This window comes from Odontomachus brunneus, unplaced genomic scaffold (genome assembly GCF_010583005.1).
Source record: "Odontomachus brunneus isolate Ranch 3 - 2012 unplaced genomic scaffold, Obru_v1 Obru_scaffold_019, whole genome shotgun sequence".
Taxonomy (NCBI): Eukaryota; Metazoa; Arthropoda; class Insecta; order Hymenoptera; family Formicidae; genus Odontomachus; species Odontomachus brunneus.
Genome location: NW_022639469.1, coordinates 1,156,640 through 1,178,619, shown reverse-complemented (window position 1 = coordinate 1,178,619; position 21,980 = coordinate 1,156,640). Strand labels below are relative to the sequence as shown.

The 21,980-nt window shown below is 52.6% G+C and overlaps 1 protein-coding gene across 1 annotated transcript in view; it reads left to right on the top strand.

Annotated features, from left to right (window-relative positions):
* The first annotated feature begins 3,923 nt into the window (after window positions 1-3,923).
* Window positions 3,924-21,980, top strand: part of LOC116841847 (titin) — a 42,845-nt gene continuing 24,788 nt past the window's right edge. The window contains exon 1 of the mRNA XM_032810269.1: window positions 3,924-4,343. The gene's annotated coding sequence lies outside the window, so the exon portion shown is untranslated. The remainder of the gene's footprint in view (window positions 4,344-21,980) is intronic.

The following is a 21,980-nucleotide window of genomic DNA, read 5'->3' as shown; positions in this document are numbered from 1 at the left end:
GAGAGAGAGAGAGAGAGAGAGAGAGAGAGAGAGAGAGAGAGAGAGAGAACTTGCGCGTGAGTGCGGTCGAGTGCTCTAGACTCGCGTTGAGACTTGGCGGTCGTAATATCTGACCTATCCGTTGGCGAGAGAGTCGTTCTCTATAATCCCGCGGACGTCCCATCTCAGGAACGGCATCTCTCCTGTGCCAGCATCTCTCACCGGAGAGAATCGCAAAGTCGATACGTATAACGTCCGGCAAAGTTCGCCGCACGGCAAATGTTGCAAGGCCGTTCGTCGACTCGCGCGCGGTCGCGCTCCGATACTCGAGACGCGTCTCTCTCTCTATCTCTCTCATGGAGTAGCTATTTTTCTCGCGGTGTGCAGAGCGACAGAATAAGATATGCAATGTTCACGCTCGATCCACGGGAATAATTCTTTTGGTTATCCTTGCGATTATAATATCGCGTCTGATGTGTTTTACTACAATCAATGTCTTTGCTTGGAAAATGATTAGAATTGGAATAAGCAAGGAGTTAGAAGTTAATCCAATGGGGTAAGGAGGAATCGCCGGAGGAAGCTTGATATAGAGAGCTTATCGAGCTACAAGACACACGAGTATCGTAGAATGGGACCTACAATTTAATATCGCGAGGCAATTTGTATCTGGGAATGATTTAAGGTTACGGCAGAAACTTTTCAAGATACGTCTGTACGTAAACGTCAGATGCTTTGATCGCGTGTATACCGTTACACAGTACGTCGAGCCCGAGTTCTCAACCTGATGGCAAGTGCGGCCTACGCGTTGCATTGGAACACGATGCATTGTAGGTACACTGCGATGCAACGATGGGAGAGGAAGGGCGGCGTACTTTTCGATCTAATTAGGTTATTGCCGCGCGAGCCAATGGCTCGTAATCCCAACGTTTGTGCCGGATTGTGAAGTCGCACAACGGCCGCGACATATTCGTTCCGCTATTTAGGTGCAAAGGACTCGATCGAGCTCGGCAATAGCGAGCTTCACCGGCGGTAACTTCACATGAAACGCGCGACAACCGCAATACCTGCATTCGAACGGTTCTGAACTATCGGCCAGCGTTTTCTGCGAGTGACAGTCGACGTTGCGTTATCGAAATTTTGCGAACTGCCGCAACACGCGGTACAGCCGCGGGAAAACCCGACGAAGACGTCGATAACGATGTCGCGGTTTCGAGCATTCTCACTCGTTCGATCTGGCGATTCTCCGCCAAGGTCTTTACCACGGAGGTCGACCTTGGCACGGGAGCAGCGCGATGACCGTCTGACATGTCGCAAAGACGTATGTCGAGAAGGCCGCGGAAGAAACGATCTCGCCGCGCGGTGGACGAGAGAGAAAGTGTAACCGATCCCGAGAGCTCGAAATCGAAAGTAATTTCCTCGGTCTCGCTCTTTCTCCGCCTCCTTTCTCCTTTCTACGGGAGCCCACGATCATTCTTTCTCCCTGACCGGGATTCAGGTCAAGTTCACTGTCTGCTCGACAGTGTCTTTCTCTCTTTCTCATTTCACTTTCTCCCCTCTCGTCACCCTGCTCTGCGCTCGTCTTCTCTTTCTCACTCTCACCTACTCTCTCTTTCTCTCTCCCTTCCGTGGCACACACACATACACACCACTCGATCCTCGCTTTCTCGGCACTTATGCAAGAAGCATTACACCATCGCGGCAATTTCATTCGTACGTCGTGACTCCTGCCGTCGAACACGGTTCCGACGAGTTATTATGTCAGTGTCAATGGCACCGATCCGTGAGAGAAAGACCGACAGTTAGCGGGTACCAGTTACGTCGTGTCGTCGTCGTCGTCGTGTGCGCGGTTCGCTGAACCGAATTCCCCTACCCCGAGGCCCGATGAGGCAAGGTGAACCAAGGTGAGCCGAGGTGGATACATCGTCTCAGATATCCCTCGGGCATCTCGCAAGGGCCCGGCCGGTGCTTTACGGCTGCTCTCTTCTACTCGATGAACTTCTCTCCGTCGTAAATATGGACGATGCATAGTACGAATGTACGTCGGCATCCAGCCGACGGGCAGGAGGTACCAAAGGGTGGAGGAGGGGAGGATGCGCGGTGTCGGTTAACTTCCTGGACGTCGCGAAGGTTTATCGGCAAACGCGGACAATTAACGATCCGGTCGTCGGGACGATTTTTGTGAGTTTTTTTGAGGGAGAACACGAGGTCTTCTTACCTCGCGGGAGCGGAGGACACGGACAATCGAACGAATTTTGAACAGAGGAGAAAACCTTAGCGTGATAGTGCGACATGGTCCAAGTTGTGAATAGTCTTCTGAGGATTATTTTTCTTTATTTTTTTTTTTAAAGAGGATGTGGTAGAGCTGTTAAAATAACTCGCGACATGGTAATACGTCAGTCTTAATCCACTTAACAAATGGACCATTGGTCCACAGTTTGCGTGTGTGTGAAATATTTTTAGTGTATGCGTCCCCTCTAATCGATCTTGATGAGATCATCTTTAAAACGAACCTTTCGCGGAACGTGGCTTCGATTCTGTAGAATCTGCCGGCCTTCGCGCGGTCGATTAATGACCACGCGGAAAGAGTTGGGGGAACGGACCGACGGGGAAATAACGTTACTTCTCTGCGACATACGAGGTATCCTTTATGACGATCGATAAAAAAGGAGCACCTTGTCCCTTGACGCGAATGAATGGGGGTATAGATACGGCAAGCCTTATTTTCGCTACAAGATCTTCTCGGAACGATCGGGGCAGCCGGGCTTTTTGGTCCACCGTCGCGTGTGCTCATCGATGTAAAAGATCGATAGTGAGTCAGCGGTTTGAATCCCCAATGGCATTGACCACGCTCGCGTCGAATTCCTCGAATAGATCGTAATTTCCGCGCGCTTTACGGTAATAGTCGGACCCGCTCAGAGCACGAGAATTTATCGGGATTAAAGCAAACGATCGCAAAGGAATTGCAAGATTCGTCTCCTCATCGTCTCCTTTTCAGACGCTTCTCGACCACGCCTCGATTCCCCTAAAAAATTTTTCCTTTGTTGCATTGTTAGTATATCCAATATAAAGTTTAACCCTCCGACGGGCGTCAAGTGTCACCTGGCCAAGTGTCGGACAGAAGACACGTTCGCTACGACGCGCGAAGCGCGAATGCGCGACGGCGAGCGCGCGGCGCGTCGTAGCTCCTGCGTTTATTCGCGCACGCGCTTGCGCACCGTTGCTCCTGCGGTGCGGCGACCGACGTGTTCCTCCTCGTCCTGTTCGTCGTCGTGCTCGTCGGCCGGTTATCACGGTCGGATGGACCACGGTGTCTGTGCGCCGATGACATAGACGTTCAGGACAATCCGCGAGCATCCATCCACGAGTCGAACTGCGAGACGGACGGACGGTAAACGTCGGACAAAAGGGATATCCTCCCATCTCGCGCCGATGCCCACGATGGTGTACACGCGTTAGTCCTGCGGACATGCCGTTGGTGGTCGAACGCTGAGAAAAAGGGGAGGAGAGGGGACGAAAAAGAGAAAGATGAGAAGCGTCCACACGGGGCTGCAGAGAGGGGCGGAAGAGACGAAGCGAGAAAGAAGTGACGAGAGAGTGAAAGAGAGAGAGAGGAAACGAAATAGAGTAGGAGAGGAAGCGCGCGCGCGAGAGGCGGGCGAGAGGGAGCGAGAATGGAAGAAAAAGAGAGGATGCTCCGGTGTAGCCTGCGGGTACACATCGCCTCGCGCTCCCCCGCCAATCCGCTCGCGCGGCGTGGGGCGAGTTTAAGGTAGGGAGTCGCACGACGCGCACGGCGGTGGTGGCGGTGGTGCGCTGCGGCGACGGCGGCGGTGGTGGCGGTGGCGGCGGCGGCGGCGGCGGTGGTGGCGGTGGCGGTGGCGGCGGCGGCGGCGGCGCGGCTGCCAAGGTATTTAAGGTACCGTGAACCGGCGGCGCACGAGTAGTTCACTTCTGTTCGGTGTGGTGTTGCGGTGATTTTGAGGGGCCAGCTAAAGAGAACGAGAGAGAGAAAGAGAGCTAGAGAGACAGAGAGAAAGAGAGAGAGAGAGAGAGAAGGAGAGAAAAGAGATAGAGATAGAGAGAGAGTAAGCTCTGCGCTCGCACACGCTCGTCGGAGGGTGCGAGAGAAGAGCTCTGCTCTGAGCTCGGGTGAGAGCGCACCTCGACGACGAGGCTGCAGGTGTCCCTCCAGAAGGACGATCAACCATCCCGTCGCGGCTTCGGAACGGCACGCGAGCAGGCACGCAGGCCGATCGCGTCTGACACGGTGCGAATTAATAAATCGCTGATCGTGCATCGAGAGGGGACCACGTCGTCGCGTCGAGCCATCAGGGTCGTCCGCCGTCGACGACCGTGCTGGATAGGTAAGTGGATCGTGAGGAGTACTTAGTGTGCCGGTCCACCCTCGGTCGGCCGTTAAGGGTGGACAAGTGACGTAGCAGGTGCGCGCAACGCGCCGTCAGTCGCGTCTCCTTCGGTGACACCAAGTGATCAAGATCAGTGATTCGGTTGCACGCGGCTGTGCCGCATCGCGACAACTTAGTCGTCGTTGCCGCTCCCGTCGCCGTCGCCGTCATGGATTTTATGAACTGTGATAATGTGCTCCGCCAAGAGAATGTCTCTATCCCAAAGTGACTCAGAGATATGTGAGAGGGGAGATTTAGGGATTCTCTCGAGCTTCTAATATTTCGTCCGTCGTCTTGAAAAGAGTAATAGTGATGTAACGTCTCTGCACAGAGAGAGCTCTGTATTGCTGCTGATAAGATTCCCTTAATTACGCGCGATTCATTTGACTTGGTGGATACGTTTTCAATAATTTTAGAACAGTAGTACAAACATCTTCGACTTAGCAGATGTTTAACAATCTAGATAGTTTAACAATCTAGATGTTTAACAATCTAGATGTTTAATAAACTAAAGTATATGTCTCCATTAAAAAGAAATAATTTTCATATATTCTTTGTTGCAAAAATCGAGAAATTGCGATAAATCTTCCACTAAATATTTCGTTTGCCGAGGTAATATTCGTTAATCTAATCTCGATCGCCTGATAATACGAATCTCGATCCCTGCACGAGCGCGCAAGAGAAAAAATTTAGAATGATCACGTCTTGTCTCACGCGCAAAGATGAACCGTGTCCCGCGAATCGAGTCAAAGAGGGCCGGTTGGTGTGCCTAAATAATTCAAGGCGAGGTGCAATAGGTATGCGTGCCGACTTGCAGCCGCGAAGGATAGTCGGACGTGCACGAACACCTCGTACAATTAAGAGACAGTGTCTGAATACCGAGTCGAACACCGATGCGTGAATACCAAGGAGACCTCCGTTTCAATCCGGAGGATATACAGAATCTCCAACATCCGCGATACATATCCGGAGGATCGGAACCAATAATCACGACGCGTTATAGCCGTTCTCGCGACGATGACGAGCGACGAAATAGCACGTTGAGGCATTAACGTATCAAATAACGAAATGTAAGTCGCGCGATGTAAAGTCACTTCTTGCGAAATCCACCGAGATTGTGCGACGTAAGGTCCCTTCTTGAAAGCTTTCCTCCTAGACTGATTAATTTTGATCTCGCCGCACTTCTTCACGCGAAATTAATAATCATAGATATATCGATTATTTTTTTCTTTTTTCTCTCAAGACGGCTATCTAGGCAGAATTTTTATCTTAGGCAGCGCTACTCTCGCGTTTTTACATAATGAATCACAGAAATTCCGAGAAATCGGGATAATGAACGACGCTGGCGCCGTTGAGATGAAAAATGTAAACTGGAGGAATCTATGGGGCATACATGGGGGGAGCGGGGACTCTGTGTGTTATCCGTCGCGTTGTACTGCCGCGGTCTTCTTCTCTTCCGACGATGATGAAGACGCGCGTGAATAAACGGGAAATTCCTGCGATGTATCGAATTCTCTCCTCTCACCTCAATCCTATAGAGACGACAGCGGCGGCAGGGCCACTATGACGACAACGACGACGATGACGACGACGACGACGATGGCGATTTGAAATTCTGCATGACGCGGCGCCTCAACCGAACACGTGCAACCGCTGTTGCGCGGTCAATTGTTGCTATTTTCCCGGCGGCGCGCCGCGATCTCGTCTGCAAGGCAATCTTGCTCCTTGTAAAAAAGAGCGGACGCGAATCCGTCACGGTCGACGTGCGTCCGATCGTTCGCCTATCGCGTAACGATCAACAGGCGTGATATATTAAATCTCCTTTCAGCGGAAACGCAAAGTTCCCAATGAACAGTTAACTCCGCATATTGACCGTGGCAATAATATCACGATTCTCGCAACCGACTGCGACGCTGCATACTAATTCGCGAGACTTGGCGACTTGGGAGCAACTCGCTACTTGCGCGTCACCGCGTAGCCGCTACCGCAATGCGAAACTGAAAAGCCGAGAGGAAGCGCTTTTCTCACGGCTTCACCTTGCCGTTTATCTCATTTCCCGGCTATGTGCCGTGTCTCGGTGCCTCATTGTATTACAGGTTCCGGTGGAGAGTATCGATTTACTCCCGTCACGTAGAAATGAATACTGTAACGCGCGTAATAATACTGTTGCATGAGCTTGCGCGAGAGGAAGGCCATGGAAAAAGAGTATATCGGGAGCGCAACCCTCGTTGAAAGGTTCACATTAGCATAAGCACTTTACAGCCCTTCAAAGGCTAAGGGGGAGGGAGGGAGAGAGAGAGAGAGAAAAAAAAAGAGAGAGAGAACATATCCCTTTTTATTTCTTAAATAGTGCATTTTCGCAAATAAATCCTCTTTTTATCTCGAAAGTGGCATTTCAACGAAATTCCAACTGGGAATTTGATGGTTGCCGAGTTAATCAACGTTGAAAACAAGTCCGCGCGGAAAGAACTCGGCGCACGAGCGAATCTCGCCCGCGGCCAAACGGCGGACTACGAATTAGTCGCGGATTTATGAAGTAGCTGAAAGCAGAGATGTTCATTATCGTACGTTAATTAGCAAGTCCAACTTTATCTACGTATAGCGGTGTGTTGGCATCGCTCGTTACACACGAGGACGACGAAAATGAACGTGGTAATGGAGTGTAAATAAGAAACGGCGGTAGACACGCGATCTAGGAAGGGCAATAACCGAGGAAACATCCTGAGACGGGGCAGAAACGCACCGGGGTATATATATTCTTGAGCTGCCGCATTATTATTTCGCGATCAATCCAGCCAACGCTGCTATGTCGCACAGCTTCTTGGTACGACATTTGCCGTTTCTGCATCAGTACTGTTAGTCGCAGCTCCGTTGCTTCGCGCGTAGGATTTTGCTCGCCATGATTCAACGAACGTCCCCTCTCTCGTGGCGTCGCGCGAATTTCTTTCGTTTTCAGCGTCAACGTTCGAACGCCCGTACAATACCGTGACAGGTGCGCTGACTCGCGCCTTATTTGCTTTCATTTATAACAAACTGCAAATAATCTACACTTGTTTACTGCCTTACGTTTAAACAGCAAAAGTACCGTTGGCTATGCGGCAGCTCGCGGAATCAAAGTCCATGGATCCGCGTTGAATTAATGAATTGATGCGTCGTCGAAACGTATCGTCGTCCAGCAGCTCGTAAAATGATCGCGCGCGCGAGCCCGCTCCGGATCCTCTTCGCTTGATCGCGCGTTCGAATCGCACGGATATTCACGAAACGGTAAAAACCAGGAGAGGCGCGAGCGACGAGTGTTGTCGGGGCAGTGTATTCGTCACGAGCACACGCTACAATAAGTTTCAAAAGGACGGCGCGCGTGGTCGGACCGTCGCCGTCGGACTTTGAATGACGACGCTTCACGTGGCTCTCAAAGTGATCGATCGTTTAAACGTACGGAGCCGATAATCGTTCCGATATGGAGCGTTACGGATAAAAAGAACTTGACGATGCGCTCCGACGGCCGTCGGCCTCCGCGTGTATAGTAAAAGAGCCGCGCGTTACACACAAGCGCACTCGTGTATAAAAATACGTCGGAGTACGTCGCGCTCCTCAGCAATATGTGAAATACGCGCGTGTTCGCAGATTCGATGGAGCGTACGGTTTCCTCGATCACGTAGGAACTCGCGAAAAAAATCTCAGTTCGGGTAATTGATGGACGAAAAACTCGTCGATGAGAAGTAATATCTCTGTCACTGTGACCAAAAATATTCGTTCGAACATGCGGCTGCATTGAAACTCGGTTGAGGTAACTGAGAGGCTGAGTGGCAACGTTCTGCAGGAATCTTTCTGTTTTTGCAACCGAGTTTCCGGCTTATCTCAAAATAACAGAAAATTCAGTTACAACTAACGGAGTTGCCATTTCTCCGTGTAAAGATTGGACGTGCCCAAGTTTAGCGACATTTTAGGACAAATCGATCGTGAGATCGCGAAACATTGACCTGGGACAGCGGAAAGGGAGGGGAGGTGGGCACTTTAAAACGGGACGGAGAATGGGAACGAGCGAAAATACGACTGGAAAATTTGATTTCACGAAATGCGCGGCGCCGTCGCCGATCGGACTCGGCGCTCGCTCATAGAATATAAATGATGAATTATCGGTTCAGTGTGTTATTTGCAGAGCGAATGGTGACACGCTGCGCGCTCCGGTCACGAATGAATTTAAGTGTTGCATACGCCGTGCTCTATCGGTGGTCGCGTTATCTCGCGATAGAATTTATGTCTGACGTTAGCCTAGTTTGTCCCGCTGCCATTCAGTGCTATTGCGCGAAACATCCGCCTATTCTTCTGCCATCGATGTTATCTCTCCGCTCGCGATTGGACCAATCTGCCAAGCGATTTCTCTACTATCGATCGGAAAAGCGCGTCGAGCGCTCTTTATTCGGCGCGCGTTTGACCATTCGCCGATATCGCGGTTTATGAGCTCCGCTCGGACGAGCAGTCGTGTGTGCTCGATAAAAATCGGCGGGAATCTCAATGCCTGCACATGAATCGTCCCCACGCCACCTTGAAACTCGTCCCACGTAGTGGCACGAATGCTTTTCGGAACGCTAATCGACGTATAGGCGCGGTTCCGTTTTCCCGTTTGCTCGTCGACTCGCTCATTCGTTCGCTCGTTCGTCCTCAATGCCGCTCGAATATCGCGCGTATTTTTCCCCGTGCTCATTACGGGACATCACGGAGATCGTAATAAAATGTTAATTGCTCGGTAATGATCACGAAGAGAGAAAAGGTCGCGAGATACGTTGCTTATACGTAACGGGAAATAATCACGGTAATCGCACGGAACAGGTGTGCAAATGTGTGCTTTGAGGGGATATATCTCGCGGGGATACAGCACGCTGACGTGTATTGTCTTCTGATGAGCTGCGCGGGTGCAGAGGTCGTGTAAAAGTGAGGCGAGCCGCGTCATCGCGCGGATCCCAACACGCTCGATTTCGGGTCGGGTCGGCAGACGGTTTGGTACACTTTGGCCTGTGGAGCGAGGATAAAGGTAATCCTGTTTACATTGGTTTAGTGAACCTGCGCCGCGCTGGCCTAGTTCCGTCTAATAGTTTCGTAGGAACACTTGGCGGTGTATCGTGCGACGAAATTGTCACCGGACAACAACCGGTCGCTGACCTGTCTGTCTCTTTTCTCGAGGCCACGCGCCTCTTTCGGCTCTTTCGCGACGTATCCTTCTTTCCTTCGGTTTGAGTCAACACGCCGAACGGGGACAGGTCGCGATACGAGCGCACGCGACTCCGCATCGCCGACGGCGCCCTGGCGAATCGGCCGATTCGCCGAATAATTCGTAACAACCGCGTTGTTGACCCAGTAGCGATAAATTATGGGCGACGCGGATGACGACGACGACAGCGACGGCGAACAGACACAGCGGCAACGCGGTTCACTGCTACCGAGCATACTAACGAATACTACGTGACCGCGAGATATCGGCCAATGTACCATATAGGTTCGTAGTAGCAGACCGCCGGCAGGTTGTGCCGGGATGTCCGTTCATATTGCGGCGCGATTACTCTCTCACGAGTCCGCGGGCCGACCGTACTTGGGCGGAGGAGCGGTTAACGTCGGCCCGATCGAGAATTAATCTCCATTGGTAATCGGGTTCTCTCGTACTCGGTAACGGTAAATTTTCCGTCCTGGCGCTCCGCTGCGCTCTCTCTCTCTCTTTCTTGCGCTCTCTATCACTCTCTCGCCGCTTCTCTTCGTTACCTCGAGCCTAGCTGTCGTGCCGCCGCTAGTAATTAGCCGGCTAATTCGCGTGTGGCACGATTGTATTATCGCGACGGTTTGATAGCGCGGCTAACGTTCGTACCGCGCGGGCATCTCTCCGGAGGAACGTGAAAACAAAACGGCGTAGGAGGAGGAGGAGGAGTAGGTGGAAGAGGAGAATGCGGAGAGTCCACGGTGGTCCGTTGGAAAAAATAGAGCGTGACTGTGACGCACGGGAAATACCCGCGGCGCTGTCGCTCCTAAACGCTCGTGGTCCTCACGTACGTTACACCCTACCTACAACTTCCTACGATTGTTGTTGGCATATTCGCACGATTATCCTGCCGCGAGGGAACCGAGAGCAAGAGGGAGAGAGAGAGAGAGAGAGAGAGAGAGGTACATCGCAGAGCGAGCTAATTGAAAATGATGTAATGCTCGGTCACGTTCCATTTTCTTTCGTAACGACTACTCGTCGTGACGCTCACGGATCGGAAACAACGGGGATTTTTCATAAATGTCGCGTCAGAAGCGCGAACAGGTAACGGCATCCGGGAGCGATTAAAAGTAATGCGAAATTAATGCGGAATGTGAATCAACTGTTGACATTGAAAAGGTCGCCGAGTGACAATCTTTCTCTCGACGTTTTCGCCGACGAGAGGCAAAGATCGTTTGGGAGATTAGTTCGCGAAATATCAGCTGAATAATCGCGCCGATCTCTCGGTTCGATCGGCCGTTGCGACGCGATCGCGCGCAACGAGCCTCCGCGACGATTAAACCCCCGTCGCGGGCCGGAACCATTCGTCTTCGGCGAAGGGGATGATCTCGCCGGTGTTGGCGGCACTTTTTCCTCGCCTCACCCCTTAGCTTCCCCGACTGGCTGTTCATTGCCAGGGTAAAAGGAAATGTCGCTTAACGAGCGCAATCGTTAATCGTCCGCCAGTGTTATATACATTCCCTCGCGCTCGCGCGCGAAAGTCGCTCGACCGTGAAGAATGAACTCTGGAAGTCACGGCGTTGGTACCCTCGATCTATCTATTCTGGTGCGCCAATGCGGCGAAGCCACGACCGTCGCTGCGCGTGACGGCCATTCCGAGATTAATAACGTCGAACCACCTTCTCTCATTCTCTCTCCTCCCCCCCTCCCTTTCGTGGCGAGGGGTCTCCACGGTTTCTTCTTCGGCCGGCGTCGACGCGCTGGTTTTGCCGACTCCTCCGCTCCTGCGTGGAGGACGAGTCGGAGGAAGAGCGAAAAAGAGAAGGAAAAAAACGAATGAGGAAAAGAGGGCGAGGATGAGGAGGATAGTGATGGGGCGGGAGGGAGAGGCAATGAGTGAGAGAGAGGGGAGAGAGAGAGAGAGAGAGAGAAAGAGAGAGAGAGAGAAGGAGCAGCGGGAGGAAACGCCGGTCTGGTGGAACACGGTCTTACCTTGATGAAGACCATTTACGGAGGCTTGTAATAAGATAGTAACAGACTACGGCTCCTCCTCGGTCGTTCTATCTCGAACGTATGAAGAGTAGCGCGCCTCCTCTCGTCTTCGTTTCCTTTTCCTCCGCGCTCCCGCTCTGCCCACGTCCGTTGTGCGCACTCTCTCGCTCGTTTTCTTCCATTTCGTTTCGTCTCGCTACATTTTCTAGCCTTTCCTCGGTAGACTGCGTCCAGCTGACGGCGTTGGAGCGCACAATGCCGGTTGGCACTCGGTGGGGTTTCCGCGGTGTATTGGCGCTCAGAAGGATATCGAAGTGGAAAGGTTGACCGGAGAAAGAGTGGAATTAGAAAGAGAGGGGGGCAGGAGGGGGTGGAGGGCTCTTCCGGGTTGTACGTCGTGAGCAGAGAAGACGCGAACATCGACTTCACGGAATGTCAAGTGCGGCTATATCGCGCCCCGGTCGTGAAAAGTCGTCGCCGCGGGGATAGTCGGCGTGGTTGGTTTGCGTTGAATCGCGAACACGCACTGTCGACGATCAAGTGGCTATGTCGTCTCGTAGAGATGATCCCCTATCGTAATTGAGGATCATTGAGGATACACCTAACGATTGCCAGTCAGTCGTTGCGGCATTAGCCCGCCCGATCGTCTGAAATATCGGCAATCATTGCGCGGATACGATTCCTACAGTACGACCGTTAGGATATCCTCTTAGCAACGAAGGATGCTTATTGCGATGCTCGCAAGTGTAACGCGAATATTCCGATTGCGTGGACTCGCGTTTTCTCGTCTGATTAGCTCGTCGATGGATCAGGTTATTGTGAGTTGGAGGTAAGCGCGCCGGTATAAGGATAGCGTCGAGTCGAAATAACGTAGATTCGTCACGAATCGTCCGTCCGTGCCACTTCACGTCGCGACTTAACGACATACCCCTTTCCTGGCCGACCCCCCGGCAGCAGATTATCGTCGTTCCGTGGCTGTGACACAGCGTACGAGCGTCGACGGGATTTGTCGCTCCCGCGAGGCCGCCACGGAGGTGGGCCGAGAGCGGCGGCCAGAAGTCGAGGAAGATCGTATCTCGCGTCTACACCGGGTGAAACGACTCTCCGTTGGCAACTGGCTGGCCTGGGTGGCTTTCTTCGTGGTCCGCGGATGCATCGTATCCGGTTCGCCGTCGTTACATTATTTCCCGTGCGCCTTGTCCCTCCGGACAGAAGAGGAAGGTGATCTTTACCCGGCGTGTGTCGGCCGCGCACACACCGGGCAGCCTCCTCTTCGCTGAACTATTTATACGAGGAAACGAAGAGATGCCCTCGCGCAGCATCCGTGCCGGTCACAGGTCGCAACGACGTCCGTATGGCTCGAGCACGAGCCGAACATGGCCGTCGTGCTCGGTATACTTGATCGATACTTCGACACTTGAAGGCTACGCTCGTGGCTAAAGCTACGGACGAGCCTGAATGGATAATTTTAGCTCGTTTACTTGGCTTGAGTCTCTGCCATTTTTTTTTCTACACTGCCTCTGTATGACGCTAAAATCTTCTCGCGGTTGTCGAAAAATGGGAAAAAATAAGTAGAAATAAAATAAAATTAAATGTCTCTGACTTATCGAGCGATTATCGCGCGGGGCAAACACGAGCTCAAGTTTCAAGGTGCTGTCGCGGATGGATTTTCGCACACGATCGCAAGCGCTTCGCAGAAGTCCGCAGCCTTCCAGCGATCGTCCCGCGCTTCCTTGTACTGGTTTCCTAGTCGGGACGTCGTCGCGATCTGGAAACCCCGTACAAGAAAGCAGACTATCGTGACTCGCTAAAGGCATCGAGTGTGTTACTTCGGTAAAAGCCCGGCGCAGGTGCGCGCGTCGCCCTCCACACACAGAGAGGAGACGGAATCACCGTTTCTTTAACTTGCCCGCTGTCCTCCCGCCCGTTCCGTCATTATGGTTCCTTCACCTCGGCGTCACCTCGACGACGTTACGCGGAGATCTGTTCGCCAAGACATCACCCTGTGGGATTTTCCGAGTCATTCACCATGGAGGCGGTGTCTGAGCATTTTGCGATCGTGATCTCTCCGCAATTTTTTTCGACGCGTCATAAGGGAAACGAGCGAATTCGGGATGGAGAATGCTTCCACTGTGCGCTGAAAAGCCGAAAGAGGAGCAGTAAGGAGGGGAGAGCGCGGAAAGAAAGAAAAAGAACTTTCTCATGGTGCACTGCTGTGTTTGCCCATGTCGATTCCTCGCTAAGTGGCGTGGCACCCCGATGTTGAAGGACTCGCTTTTCCGGTATATACGGTAACGCGGCAGCATGGAGCGCTGCGCCGCTCCGCACCGCCTTGCACCGCGTTGCATCGCACCGCGCTGCGCTGTGCCGCGTTGCGCTGCGCGACGTCGCGCCGCACCCAAAGCAAACTCGGTGTGTTTCAGGGATTCCGTGTAAACGCAAGGCAAACAGCCGCTTGCGCCGCGCAGCGACGCGCACCAACTTGGAGAGTTTCCCGATGTGTACACAGAGCGAGGGATGAAGGAAAGACTTCTGCTCCCACGCGCTGCAACTATCTCTCTCTCTTCTCTCCCTCCCCTCCCCTCTTTCTCCCACCGACCGCTCGTAGGGACACGCTGTTATGACTGCCATTATTATTGTAATTACTTCGGACCTATGTACACGCGATGTGCCGCGGCGGTATTTGCATGAAATTCCGCGCTTCTGCTGGGCGTAACCGGCGTGCCAGGATAGGCTGTGTTTAAGGGGGTAGCCGGACAGGCTCGCGTATATGTACTTTAAAAACTGGCCGCGCGACGGAGTGGATTCCGCGCGAAATGTAACTGAAAGAGAGATTTTCCAGATCTGCTCGGGAATATTAATTACGAACAGTCGAAGAATATATACAGCGGATAGGCCGATGCGACGTGGGATTAAGCGGGAACGGGATCCCATGGATTTGCTCGTCGGGAAAATTATCGCGGTAATAACCATAGGCGCGTCCGGTCGGAGCGGCTTTTGCCATTTTCTCGAGAATTATGGGACGCTCTCCGCGAAGTCTATGGAGCCTCGTATTGGGACGTCGTCGACGTCTTTCGCTGATAATTATCGCACCGTACGGGAGGGACATGTTTATGTTACGTCGGCTCATTATATTTGGCAATTACTTCCCGCGTAAATCAATGAGATTATGCGACCGACAATTTCCGCATTCGAGCCGTTCGCGGCGCGGAGCGTGTCGGCAAATATTTGCGATTACTTACTCGCGGGGTCGTTCGCTTCTTCCCCCTCGATGCTTCTCCTTCTCTCTCTTTCTCTTCTGCTCTCCGCGAACGGCCCGCTCCGCACTGCACCTCGCTTGAGATTCGACGAGACGTTAAGATAATCTCGAGTGTTGTGAGGTAATCCACCATACGCGGAACCGATCCAATCGACATTCTGAAATCGAAGGTTACGCATACTCAACGTTTAATCCCCCCGGACAATCGCGCGCGAGTTTGTCGTTCCGGCGAAGTAGCGGAGTAGGCGCGTTGTTTAATGTTGCAACGTAAACGACCAGCACAACATCCCGGAAGAACTTATTTTACGCGCGTATCCGCGGTATCTCCGCGTGAGCGTGAGTGTCGTAAATATTTGAGATTTTCTCCAATCAATCCCTACCCGCGGCGCGGATGTGCGTTCTGTTGTTGGCTCGTAATCGTGCGCGCGCCGCCTTTACATACGCAAAGCGACTGGCGGAATGACGACGGCGGATTTGCCCGTCGATAGCGCGCCAGACGGGAGCTATTTGCATACACATCTAATGCGTCTTATTACCGCGCGGGATACGATTACCATTTCGCCACGGCGCGTATACGGACTATTTGGAGCAGATCGCGATCTCACGCAGTGGAGCCGCCGCCGCTCGTATTGGAACTTCCCATTTGGTAGGTGCGAAATGACGGCTAACCACAGAGGGACTAACGTCACGCGATGGATTGATGGTAGCGTTCGAGCATCGGCGATGAAAGCTCGAGGAGCGCGATGCAGTGTTCGCACCCCGCGTTGGAATACCGAGTTGCTGCGGCGACGGCGTCGTCGGCATCTCCTGCATCTTCTGCTGGATACGCCGAAGGACGGGGAATGTCGGTACCGCTAGTTTGCATAATAATTAATCACCGGTGCTCCTCATAACGGGCGATTTCCGCCGCTCCTCGAGATTGTAGCTAGGGCATGGCAACTAATAATATCGCGCGGCGGCGGATAGCGGGCGAACCGGCTCTTAGCGAAAACGCAAAGGAAGGAAGAGATGAGGCGAAGCCGGCGCGGGAATAATCAAGTGTTAAACTTGCGCGCGTTCGCGCTGTTCGATTAAGTCTCGATCGATCAGACCTCCTCGTCATCTTAGGAAAGAAATCGATTGACCGAACGAAAAAGACGAAATGGCGGCGGTGTTTCGCGCGATAATCCCTTTCTCTCTCTACTCTTTCTCGTTTCGATGCGACGTTGCAGAGCGCTCGTGAGAGAAATAAGAATAAGGAAGAGTTTACCGGCTGGCTCTCCTTCGCGCCGTAGGCACGGAGCGTCCTGTTTGTTACGTTAACGCGGTTCATCGAGCCACCACGCCTTCGCACGGTGTCAGATTCACCCGGAGCATTGTTTCTCCTCTACCCTTTCTCGCCCCCTCCTCCCCCGCTCTCTCTCTCTGTCGCGCCCTGCTGTCCAGTTTACCCCCGTTTCTTGAGGAGTCATTTTTCAGCGCGCTCGTCGCATAATACATCACTCGTTTATCAGTAATCGAGATGTGCCGTTCGGTGCAACGAGTGTAAAGAATAATACGTGGGATTAATTGAATTCCGCGCGCCGGGGGTTACTGTTAGCAGGATGTGCTGGTTTCAGAGTCGGCGGTATTACATATACGTTTGATTAAACAAGCATGATTATGTTGCCGCGATAATTAAGTGGATACCGTTGGCCGTGTGGCCAAGTTGAGCGTCTCAGATCGAAGATATTGTTCTCCTGGTAATCACGATGGCGCGCGTTACATATTCATCGATCGCGTACGCGCACGCTGAAATTTTGCCCACGATGCGTGCGTGCGCAAAAGGATCATCAGGACGGCGAAGATGAGCCGCGCGAGAAGGCGGACGGGTGGTATCCGAGCGTACAAAAAAATTCTAATCGAGATTCACCGCGATGGAATTTTCGTCTGGCCCATTAAATCGCATGCCTTTCCAGGAATCTATCAACTCATTGGTCCATCCCGACGGCCATTATCGCGGGAGCATCATCCTGAATTATGCGGTCGAGCCGCGGGGAGAGGGACGGCGCTCGTTGAGGGAAGGGCGCGCGTAATTGATGGGCTTTAATGGGCTGAAGATTATAACGTGCCGTGTTTTAATTACCATGATCGCACCGTGTCTTCCTGTTATTACGCGGTCTGATGCGAACTGGCGCGATCGAGTCGCGCCCTAAACCTCGTGATTACTCCGCGACGACGGTCTTCCTGCCAATAAATGTGACGGCGACACCATTCCGCGCGTCGCGATCTTCGATTAACGATTACGCCGCGGTAATAATTTACCACGCGCATCAGCTTTCAATCTCGCGCGGGCTTCTTCCACGCGGTAATCCGTGGTTAACGTACTCCTAATCGACGTAATTGCCTCTCGCCGGGAGACGCGAAAGTACGAGACTAATAATTCATGCCCTCGGACGGTTTAGATCGCGATGCGTTTTATTCGTGCGCTCTTAGTCGCGCCTACTTAGACGCCCGGGAGCCGAAAGCTTTTTTTTCCGAATTCCAAGGGCGGTCGATCGCGCGGCGAGCGCGTGCTAATTTTCGTAGCGAGGATAATTCGACGGATTACCTCAGCCGCGGCGAAGAAACGCGAGGCGAAATTGAGAGGGGGCAGAGCGGGCAGAGACGGCAGTGTAACGACTCCGATAATATCTTAAATGCCGCGCGACTACCTTCGCGGAAACAGCATTTAGCAGCGGAGCATACGTGTAACGAAAATGCGGCGCAAGAATGGGCGCTACGTGCCGGACAAAACAGCCACTTATAGATTATCCGTGAAGAAGTCGTTGCATTCCCGAGGCCTACCTCGTGTTTACACGAGCGTGGCATTTCTCGCTGGAAACTCGCGCTGCCTCCGCCGGGTTTGCTCTCGAAGAATTTACCCCGTTCGTGAGCAAATGGCGCGACGAACGACAGGGGAAGGACTATCAACACGAAGGAGGAAGAAGAAGCACAGCGACGTGAAACTGCCTGTCAATAGTCTTTTCTTTTAGAGAATAGAAACGAGAAATGTGATGAAAGTTGGTCCGAGTTGATCGGAAAAGAGGGGGATGCGCTAAATATTATTTAGACGAATCTTGCACACGGCTGATAAAGAGCATGACGGGAGCGTAAACAGAAGGCTCGCGCGAGGATTTAAATGCTCGCGGAAAGGGAAGTCGAAGCGAGAGGGAAACGAGCTGAACCGAGAAGCATGACGACCAGAAAGATGAGATTACATCTTCGTTAGTTCTTTTTCTTCTTATTTTATTTTTACTCCCTTTTTTCTTCTTTATTTCCTCTCGATAACCGTCGGAGATACACCGCAGGTAGCGTGGACGAATCGCGAAGAATTGCAAGTAACTCACAGGCGAGTTACGCGCGGCGGTAATAATGTCTGGTTAATTGCACAATGGCGAGGGAGCACACGGCGCGTTGCGCCGGCGAGTAAATATAAAACTGCGTAATACGCGGAGCGCTTCGAAGGAGAACGTGCATGTTTCGAGCTGGTACGCCTCGGTACGAGCGAGATGCGCTTCGATTACATACATTCAACGCGCTCCAGCGAGATCGGGCCCGAGCGTTTCGAGCGGGATTTTACGATCGCACCCAATGTCCCGCACGCACGCCAATCTCCCGCGATTCATGATGCAAATTGCCCCGGCGAAATGCGCTGTTATCGTTATTTCCGCGTGCACACAGCGCGGCTTATAATTAAAAGCATGACCCGCCGACAGCGCGAGATACGCGGCGCGTTAGGGGGGAATTTACACCTTGGCGGAGAAGCAGAAAACAGAACTCGCGCTGGTAGAAAAGCAGAAACTAGTCGACCATTACCTGACCACCCAGCACGAGTTCTCTGTTTGTTTTTCTGCTTTCTGCTTCTCTGTCAAGGTGTGAACGCGTCCTTAGAATCGTGCATTTCGCGCGGCGGCCGGTACAGTCGCGGGATCTTTCCCGTCGACGCGCGCGAATGCGTCTTAGGTGCGCTTACTAGCCGCGCTCTTGGGCAGGGCGGAATAAAGAGACGAGGAGAAAAAAGAAGAGGAGAAAAAAGGAATGAGGAAGATGCGTATCTCGCGAGACTGTGGGCACCCTCGGCGGGAGATGCGTCTCCTCTATGAGATGTTGCGATACCGATTGAACAGGCGTATCTTGCGGTAATGCGCGTTATTACGTGCTGCCGAGCGAACGATCGATCCAACGACCGTCCAAGAGACCGTTCGACCAATCGACCGACCGACCGACCGATCGATCGATCGATCGATCGACAGACAGTGAGGGGACGTTTCAATCGCGAGCAGCGGACGATGACGGTAGGGAGTGCGCTTTGCACCACGATGGACTCTCTCGGGCACGGCTGAGCGCGGTCGACGCGCTCGAAAAAATGAGGCAGACGCAAACTATTGCGTAAAAGTCGATTAACCCAAATGCTGGTTACTTCCAATTGGACCTTTCGACGCGGCCTGTTTCGTTCTACTGACGAGATTTCCATCGCGTCACACGTTTCCCCGTTCACTCCGAGCAAACACTCGCGTCGAGTGCACCTTCTTTCCTCGTAGCAAGCCGCGGGACGGCCGATTAAATCAGATTAGCGAATTACTCGTGACGCCATGGTCGACGTATTCGCGACGATGACTCAGGAGGAAAGAGAGAAAGATTCTTCGGCGCGCAAACCGGAAAGAGGCCGCGAGTCGGGGGTTAAGGTGAACGTCTTCCCATATTCCCAGAAAGCGCAAGCGGATAAAACACGACGGTGCGATCTGATGTCTGCGTGAATTCCCGAAGATCAGCAGGTAAAACGCGATCCGCCGATGCGAGCGAGTCTAATATGGGCGAGGGTTGCATCGTCGTTTCAGGGAGAACACGAGGAGTCGGGTGGTTTATCCTCGGCAACGCGTAATTCTAGCTCAGGTAGGTCTATAAATAGAGGCCGTGTACGTGTTGCCGACCTGTTGCTCGAGCACCCTCGTGTGAACGTCGAGGCCCTAAGTAATCGAACCCCGTTGTTCCGAGTACCTTCTGCTCGTGCCACCTCGAACGTTCCATCCACGTTCGTGGCCAAAAGCACTCCGCCACGCTGCGCGGCTCTGCTCCGCGCCGACGGGAGAGGTCATTAAGCGTAATGAATACCCGATAGTCCCTTAACTCGCAATATAATCGCCTCGGGGAACTCCAAACACGACCGAGCTTTCGGTCTTATGCCGAAGAGACCACCGCGATAATGACCGTTCGGCTTCTCTCGCTCGCGACCTCCAGCATCGGGCACCGTCTGATGACTCGCGACCTAGATACGTCATGGAAACGCATGCGACACATGCATGCGACAGTGCGTTCAGTTCCTGTTCGTGCGGGACAACGCGTGGGACGTCGGCGATCTCTCGCGTCCCGAGGGCTTCTCCAAACAACGACGCTCGGTTTCAAGCCGAGATCGGCCGCTGATGATCGCGTAACGAGGTCCTCGCCGTCAACCCGTCCTGTGCTGTGAGCGCTATACTCCGACTGCTCGGTTTATCCGGCACGCGGAAGTCTCCACTGGGTCGACGGCGACGACGATACATCGATGTGAACCTGACGATCGACTCGAACCGAAAGAAAGCTCTGTATTTTGTTCGTATCTTCTTTCGAATTGTCACGCCATAAAGGATTCGAGGGGACAGCACTTTTCAAATCCGCCAAAATGACACTTTTGTCATTTTAATATATATATATATATATATATATATATATCGTTTTAAATACCTCAAAGTGGCAGATTGGTACAAATGAGGCACAATGACGTTTGGAATTTTCCTTTTTCGGTGCAACGATAGGTTCACCTCGGTCGACGACACGAGGGTCTCCCTCTGCGCACGGAACCGCCGGTGTGCGAGCATACATGCCGCGAAAGGGATACGACGAGACAAAGAACGGGAGAAAGAGGGAAACGAGTACGACACAGGCGTTCCCGCTAATTGTCATAATGAACCGTGGAAGAGTTCTCAGAGTCAGGCGCGCGGAGCGGAGATTGGAAATGTTTAATGGTAGCTGGGTCACGGAACCTTATCGGCCGTCCTGCAATCTGCATGGAGTCATTCGCTATCGACGCGCCCCCGCCTCCTTGATCCCGCGATCTCTTTGACCCCGTTTGCACCCACTACGCTGAAAACGTGCGCTACGCTCGCGGACAGTCACTTAGCCGTGCGTTCCCCTCGCTCGCTCGTCGAGACCCGCCGCATCAGATACCGTCGCGGCGAATTCGTCCCGCGCCGTTCCTCTTCCAACTTCCTCCGGCGCGGCATTCAAAGCGCCTTTCCTATTAACGGAACTGAAATTACGACTGTTGCACCGTGTCCCGCTAAGGACCAGAGATCATCGTACAGTACCAGCAACAAAGTAGAGATCGTGTCTCTCACGATTTTCTTTGTACGCGGCTATGTAATTTTACACTCGCTCAATGATTCCGCGTTTGTTCTCCCGACCCGCCGATATTATCGATAGTTGCCAGCCCTTTCGCATTAATCACATCTTATTTCTGTGTCTCGGGGTATTAAACCCCGGTAGGAAAAAGAAAAGGAATTGAGCTGCAACGGTCGTTTGCTTCTTCATTCCTAGCGTGGCTCTTTCATTCACAAAAATGAGTGACCGAGCGAGCCCCTTCGTCGTAATCGCGATCTTGATCGCGCGAATAGTCCAAAAAATCCGCAATTCCAATCTTCCACGTCGACCCGGGAATCCCCGTGGATCGCGAGTTAGGCACACGAGTCGGGCACGAGTTATGCGCGACGATGTAACACCGCGCGCGATTCCGTGGCTCTCAAGGACACGGCTGGAGGCATTATTAATGCACGCCAGTCCGGCATACTGTTATGCCAATAAGGCGCTCGCGATGGACCAGTACTCGCGCTGTCAATTATCTGGTTTTTAGTCGTCGAAACCCGCGTAGAGTCCTCAAAGAAGATGAAGCAGCACGTCGGCGGCTCGAGCATCGGATATCCCTTTTACGAGAGGCGGACAGGTCCGTTATTCATTCCTCGACTTGTACGATACCTACACGAAGTACCACCTTGCCGGAAGTAAGCGCTTTCAGTCGCCGGCATTTGTTGTCATAAATTGTTAACCGCGCCATTACTCTCGCGCAGGACACAGTAAATAAAACAATACTGCGGCTGTACAAATCAATTTCAAAATTTTACTG